Genomic DNA, 7,914 nt, shown 5'->3' on the forward strand with positions numbered 1-7,914 from the left:
CCTTATTGGCCTCTGAAACAAGTTTTATTCCTCCCTGAACATGGGGAATTACCATTCTTTGAAGATTTTATGGTTCATTCAAGTTGGTCTTTACTGTCAAATCTGTAAAAATTGAAATATTGTAGAATTCAAACTTAAAAAAACAAAAGAAATAGTGTGTGAGGGACATCATCAACTCTTTCATTTGCATATCACTTGGTTGTGCATAATGTGAAAAATAAACAAAACTTTAAAATGTTGTAACTTTCTTATTTTACATCCAATTTTGATGAAATTTCCTCTATTGATCCAAATCAACATTGATATGTTTCTTTCATTTTCTGCCCTTAATATAGACTGTAGTTTTATAGCCAACTTAAACCTCAGGGTGAACTTTTCCTTTAGCATTGATGTACATATATTCTAAGTATATTAAATGTCATTGGGTGTCCTACCAATTTGCTCAGTACAATGTATGCATTACTTGCCATTTAACTCCACTGTGGGTCCTGAATTTTCCTGAATATATGCAAGGAGATAAATGCAAGAAGACAAACCCAATATGGTCATCTTCTGCATACATCTTGTATGACATATATCAAGTGCTGTATTATGATTGTAACCTCATCCCCCATGAGAAGATTGATTCAAGCTCTTTTGGTTGGATAGTTTCTTCTCTTTGTAAATATATTATTATTATTATTGTTGTTGTTGTTTTTGTTGTTGTTGTCATTATTATTGTTATTATCATTATCATTATTATTATCATCATCATCATTATTATCATTTATATCATTATTATTATCATCATCATCATCATCATCATACTTATGATACTAGAAACAGGAATCAATACCACAGATGGAATGTGAATACAGAATTTGTGTTTTATTCATGTAGGCATCATGCTCCTACAATCTGGAATTCACTCCCTACATGTATAAGCTCAATTTCATTTTATAACAGATTTAAGCACAATGTAAAGCTATATTTGATCAAACGTGACTCTCGTTGAAATTTAAATGATTTTTGTCTCGCCTGCATAGCAGAGCGAGACTATAGGCGCCGCTTTTCCGACGGCGACGGCGGCGGCGGCGGCGTCAACATCAAATCTTAACCTAAGGTTAAGTTTTTGAAATGACATCATAACTTAGAAAGTATATGGACCTAGTTCATGAAACTTGGACATAAGGTTAATCAAGTATTACTGAACATCCTGCTTGAGTTTCAGGTCACATGACTAAGGTCAAAGGTCATTTAGGGTCAATGAACTTAGACCATGTTGGGAGAATTATTTTCAAAATCTTAACCGAAGGTTAAGTTTTTGAAATGACATCATAACTTAGAAAGTATATGGACCTAGTTCATGAAACTTGGGCATAAGGTTAATCAAGTATTAGTGAACATCCTGCTCGAGTTTCAGGTCACATGACCAAGGTCAAAGGTCATTTAGGGTCAATGAACTTTGGTCAAGTTGGGGGTATTTGTTGAATTACTATCATAACTTTGAAAATTTATGGATCTAGTTCATGAAACTTGGACATAAGGTTAATCAAGTATTAGTGAACATCCTTCCTGAGTTTCAGGTCACATGGCCAAGGTCAAAGGTCATTTAGGGTCAATGAACTTTGGCCAAGTTGGGGGTATTTGTTGAATTACCTTCATAACTTTGAAAATTTATGGATCTAGTTCATGAAACTTGGACATTAGGTTAATCAAGTACCACTGAATATCCTGTGCGAGTTTCAATTCACATGACCATGGTCAATGGTCATTTAAGGTCAATGAACTTTGGCCGTGTTGGGGGTCTTTGTTAAGTTACCATCCTAACTCTGAAGGTTTATGGATCTAGTTCATAAAACTTGGACATAAGAGTAATCGAGTATCACTGAACATCCTGTACGAGTTTCAGGTCACATGACCATGGTCAAAGGTCATTTAAGGTCAATGAACTTTGGCCATGTTGGGGGTATTTGTTGAATTACCATCCTAACTCTGAAGTTTATGGATCTATTTCATAAAACTTGGGATATAAGAGTAATCAAGTATCACTAAATATCCCCTATGAGTTTCAGGTCACAAAACCAAGGTCAAAGGTCAGTTAAGGTCAATAAACTTAGGCCATGTTGGGGTAATTGTTGAATTGCCATCATAACTTTGAAAGTTTATGGAAAGAGTGAATGAAATGTGGACATGGGTGTATTTGACAAGTCTTAAGTCACCGTTCAAATGTCATCTATGGTCAATGAACGTGGTATTATGTCATTATATGAATGGTGTTTTTGTGAATGATTATTTTATAGTAGTTTTCAAAGTTAGCACTGCTGCTATATTAAATTGCGTAATGCAGGCGAGACTGCCAGAGGCGTTCCACTTGTTGTCTTTCTTCTCTCAATCCCCCCCCCCCCCTCTGCTTTTCATTCTCTCCTACCTTTTACATGTATGTTTGTTCTGGGTTTGTCTTGGTGCAAGACGCAATTCATTTTTATTTACTAAATATTTACTGAATTTGTTCTCCGCTTTTATTCATTGATCAAATCTTATGTTATTAAGGGAGCTGTCTTGACAGGACCTTTATGGGTTTTTTTACAGCTATACCTAATTTCAATACTTTTTCTATAACAATATGCATGTACATACTATTGAATTTATTTTATCTTGAATTGCATGTTTTTTATCCAATGTGTTGTAAAATGTTTTTAATATTGGAATTGAATAAAGTTTAACTGAACTGAACTGAACTCATCATCATCATTATCATTATTATTATTAATATTGTCATCGTCTCCATCTTTATCCTCATCATGATCATCATCATTATTATTCATTCATGCTTTCATTCATTCATTCAATAAAAGTGCTAGAAGAAAGTCTCCATTGACTGTCAATTTTATTTTCTGTGACTAATAAATCAGAATTAGCATACTGAAGAATTATTCTACTGTGATTATAGGAGAGGTCAAGCAGGGACACATATTTTTAAAGACTTCTGTGTTGTTATGTTACGATCTTGATCATATTGGAAATTTGTTAAATTACATGTATAAATTACATCATGTAAAAATATCAGGAATTGATGAGTCCATTAGGCTTCCCCATAAACATCCTTGTCTAGAGAAACAATAATTGTAAATGCACCTTTTCATGAGTATACATTACAATCGGCATTTAATTGAAAATCAGAAAGGCTGTAACTGTATTTTGGACCATAACCAACAAGAAACTAAGTTGGATCTGAAAATAGGAATCATTTATAAACACACCCTAATACATAACGCTGTCGTCAGTGAGACAAACTCTTGTCTACACTGCACTCCATCTTAATTGATCAGTAGTAAACACTATTTGTACATCTGAACCAACGTAAGCCATTGACCGCGCGATTAAAATAGAATAACGATACCCCCGTAATGATCAATAACGAGGCAGTATGTACGTCGTCAACTCAGAGGGTGACCGGAATCTCTTTCAAGTGGTATGTTGAAGCTTGATAGTCTTTCATCATATAATACAAACACTTAATGATATTGATTTTGATATGGTAAGGTTGTATGATAGAGTAATTAGGTAATTGATCAGGGGTATTCATTGATTGTGGGTTGTCTGAATGGACTCATACATCGTATTTGTTTTCTTTATGAGTTTTGTGCATTATTAACACGCTTAGATCAGCTGGAAGTGATATGTAATTTTATCAGTTTCTTTGATTATACATATTTTGCTAGCCAATATTTTCCTTTCATTTTGTGCATGTAAACTCCATTTTTAAAAAAAATGCGCATCTCTGCAAAGTATCAAACTGAATTGTGTCATGAATTTTCTTAAGAGCTGCAAGAAATCAAGTTTGTGAAATGCCACATTTCAGACAGAAGTAAGAAATCCTCCCTTTTCACCATAAGTTTGCCATAGAAAATGCCTCATTTGTGTGTGAAATGATTTTGAGAGGTGTGTTTAGAATCTGTTGGCAGTGGCAGAAAGGCACTACTTGAACAAGCGCAACAAAATCTTAATTATAGACACCAGCTCGTGGTAAGCCCTTTATGAATTGATAGTCTATCTCTTCAATCTTGGTGAAATATGAATGAATGCTTCCCTAGGAATGAATAGATTATACCTTGAGGGTGGATGGGCAAGAACTGATCCAGACAAGCCTACAGCTGTCCCCATTCACACTGGTTAAAATAATCCATTTTCGAACATGTTTTAAGACAATACACCGCTTTGTGGAGAGTAGAACTTGCATTGAATTGCTTTGAGAAATTGCATTTTTCTTACAATTTTGATTGCCTATTGATGGTGTTTTGAAGTGTTATGTATCAAAGATTTCATATTATTGCCATTATTTCTCTTGGTTTTTTAATATAATTTTCTCCAAGTTGACCAGGGAAGAGCAGGGGGCCATGGAATGGCTTTTTGGGAGGAGCTGAACATGCATGAACCACAATATGATGAACTTATTAATGTTTTGGTCTACTTATGTTGAAAGGGGGGGGGGTTGATGCCCCCAGCTGCCCCCCCCCCTTCCCCGATTCCTCAACTGTGGGTAGATAGTTTGATGTATAGTCAAATGTTGATGTGAATACATTTTAGAAAAGGGTTTGAAGAAGAACAGTAGAGCATGGCAACTGTGAATTAGAATACGCTTAGAACCAAAATGTGAAAAGTGTTGCAGATCATCTCCGTGGTGATATAGCCGCCACAGGCTGTCTAGTTTATTAGATACGTCCATGGTGTTTGAAGGAACCGGCTTTGCCTTAATCGTCTTAGGGAAGATGGGCAAGGATTTGGATATGATTGCAATCAACAGACTCTAGTTCACTACCGGTAATACTAATTCTCGTCAGTGAAAGTGTAATCATTGTTCATAATTCAGAGACCATGATGACTTTTTGGTTAAAACAAAGTTGCATGCAATATAAAAATAGGATGTTTCTACCGAAAGTTGGTTGGATCATATTTTAACCTACTTTTGGGGTGGTTAAATTCCTTTCAAATGAAAGTGAATATTAACCTGGATCTAAGCTTTTCTCAAGACTGAATGGGTATATTTAATAGTTGAAATTTGAATCCCAGCCTCTAGACTATCAACACATTATCTTATACAGGGTCTGATGTATTATCTTTAGCAGTTAAACACCTATAGGCCTACATGCACACAACCGCGTAGCCAGGATTTCATTTTGGAGGGGGCGGTAAATGCAAGCGAAGCGTGCCAACACTTACAGAGTGCGTGAAGCGCGCTCCCTTGGGGGTGGGTGCAGGGAGGGGGAGTTTCCCCCTCCCGCGCGAAGCTTTCGGTGTTTCATAAATTAAAATAAAAAGGAGCCGCCTCCCTTGTCTCTAGTACCTATATCAGCTCCAATTCATTTGAATATATTGTGATTTTGAACCTTGTTTTCAAAAGTGATTGTAAAACGAACAAAAAAGGGATACAATGGAGGAAATTAAAATAATATTAACCCCACACGAAGCGCGGAAGGTAAAGCGTTTTATTTGCAAAGAAAATGGTCCCGAGAAAAGGTTATTTTCTAAGTTATATTGAATACTTCCCTTGGAAAGATCAGATTTGATTACAAACAATTTAGCGACAGTGCATATCTTAACTCGCAAAACAGAGGAGAAGGATATATGCCGGGAGGAAGATATTCCTCCCCACGCAGAGCAATGAAACTCTGAAATTTCAAAGGGCGGACGTTTCATCAAATGCAGATATCTCTAATACCCCCATCAGCTCTAATTCAATTAATTTTCTAAGATTATTGAACTTCATTACAAGGAAAATAGTGCGCAAAAAGTTGAAACTTCTGTGATTATTGAAATTATATAAAACAGGATGATGTATAATTTCTTTCACTGATCCCGATGCGCTTCACTTTGAATGATAAAGAAATGTAAGTGTCATTCAAAATTTCAAACTGAGGGCGCAAAACGGGACAGGAGATGAATGTGCAGGGAAATGATATGAAGTTGAATAGAATTGGATTAAAAAATATTGTACTTTTTTTATTTAATACGACACGAATTTTATACATTCCTCTTTTTAAATTAGGAACCTGTTTGCCCCCAAATTATGGTTGTGTAGTAATGAGCTGAAAAAGCGGGAGAAGTTGCCTATATGGAGGTGACGGCAGCAATTGAGATAAAGATTTTACCCGCCCGGAGCCGACCCGACCAGAAGTTGCGCGATCAATTAAAAAAAAGATAAATTCATATACTTCGGCCTAACCTTACTCTAATTCCAAGCCCTCATGTATACATTTGAACTTTAACTGGCAAGAAACACATTATTAGCTGAGGTGAAAAAACAGGGTTAGAGAAAGGGTGAGGGAAACAAAGGAGAACTGCAACATTGTCATTTAACCGCGCATAGCGCGGAAGCAAAATTCATATATATAAATTTAGAGCAAGAGTCACGGAGTTTCTTTTTTGAGAAAAAAATACAGAATAAAAAGAAAAACCCACAAAGCTATACCTTTCTTCCCTTTCCTCCCTTTGCTTTTCCTTTTCTCCTCTCTTTTTTCCCTTCTTTTTTTTTCTTTTTGGGGACGTTTTGGGGGGGGCGACCGCCCCCACCGTCCCCCCCTGGCAAGCGCCTGCATGCACACATATTTTTAGGTAAGAGCATGGACTATCAACGTTGTAAGTCCATGGTATGAGCAATTATTGTCTTACAAAGGGTCTCTAGACCAAGACTAAATCATAGCTGCTGTTCATCTATGGATTCATATATATTCGGTTTCAATGATGAAGAGAAGGCCTTAAGGCATCTAATGTAGCGGTATTGTCTGGGAAATTCATATTCGGTTGCACGATGAATCATGATGAAATATTAACAGAAATACCGACAAGCATAAGGATGGCCATTGTGTCTGAATTTGAATCGATGAAGAGCTGGAAAGCCTCCGTAGTTAAAAAATATCTCAATATTATTTATGGTAATGATGAATTTCATGTTTTGCTGGGGAACTAGAGCGTCTCGTGGAAAGTTTTATCGGTGACTTTCACTGACTTTTGTTACATAAAGCTACTGCAAGTCATTGCATCTGATAAGCTGAGAGTAAATTAGTCTGTTATTAATCCCTGACAAAACTCTTCATAAGATACTCCCCAGGTTTCTTGTAATTTTGTGATGGCTTTAAATGATCAACAATGTTTTTACTCCAAACATTTGCTTTGCCGTTTATACCCCTTTCATAAACCCAATAAAACCTATCCTCCAATTAGCCGCCTAAGAGTAATGCGGATAATTCAATAAAAATTGCATTCACAAACTCCGAAAATTATCCGCATTATTTTTACGAGCGCCCGTCCTGAAAAAGGCGGATAATCGTCATGACAACTGGACACGCACCCTCCGATGCGGTTGTGTTGGAAAAGGGTGACCTTGTGACCGCACCATGGCAATTATCCGCATTATTTGGAAATACGTTCCTTAACTCAAAATCTTGTCCCGATGCCGCTATTATGCGGATAATAGCAGCATCAGAATAATGCGGATAACTCTTGTCCTCCTCTGATTTTACGACCAAATTATGCTGCTATTAGCCGCATAATTTGGTTTTATTGGGTTTATGAAAGGGGTATTAGACCTGTATGAGAGGATCATCTTGGTATTCATGATACTGCATTATATCAAGAAGAGATGTTTCCAGAATCTCCCTCTGCTATCATTAAGATTTTTTTCACAAATATGTGGGTCAAGATGTAAGACTAAAATGGTGTGATTTGAAGAAACAATGTGGTTTGTCAGTAGTATAGAAGTGGTCAGTCAGTAGTATATAAGTGGCCAAAGCTGTGGGTATTATTATAATATATTTCTCTCAATGAATTTACTAATAAAAATGCATTTTAAATTCATGATTCAAGTATTGAGAAAGAGAGATGAGGGGAGATGGGCAAGGAGCTTGAAAGCTCCTTGAGATGGGGAAGAGGAGG

This window comes from Lytechinus pictus, chromosome 16 (assembly GCF_037042905.1).
Source record: "Lytechinus pictus isolate F3 Inbred chromosome 16, Lp3.0, whole genome shotgun sequence".
In the NCBI taxonomy this organism is placed as follows: domain Eukaryota; kingdom Metazoa; phylum Echinodermata; class Echinoidea; order Temnopleuroida; family Toxopneustidae; genus Lytechinus; species Lytechinus pictus.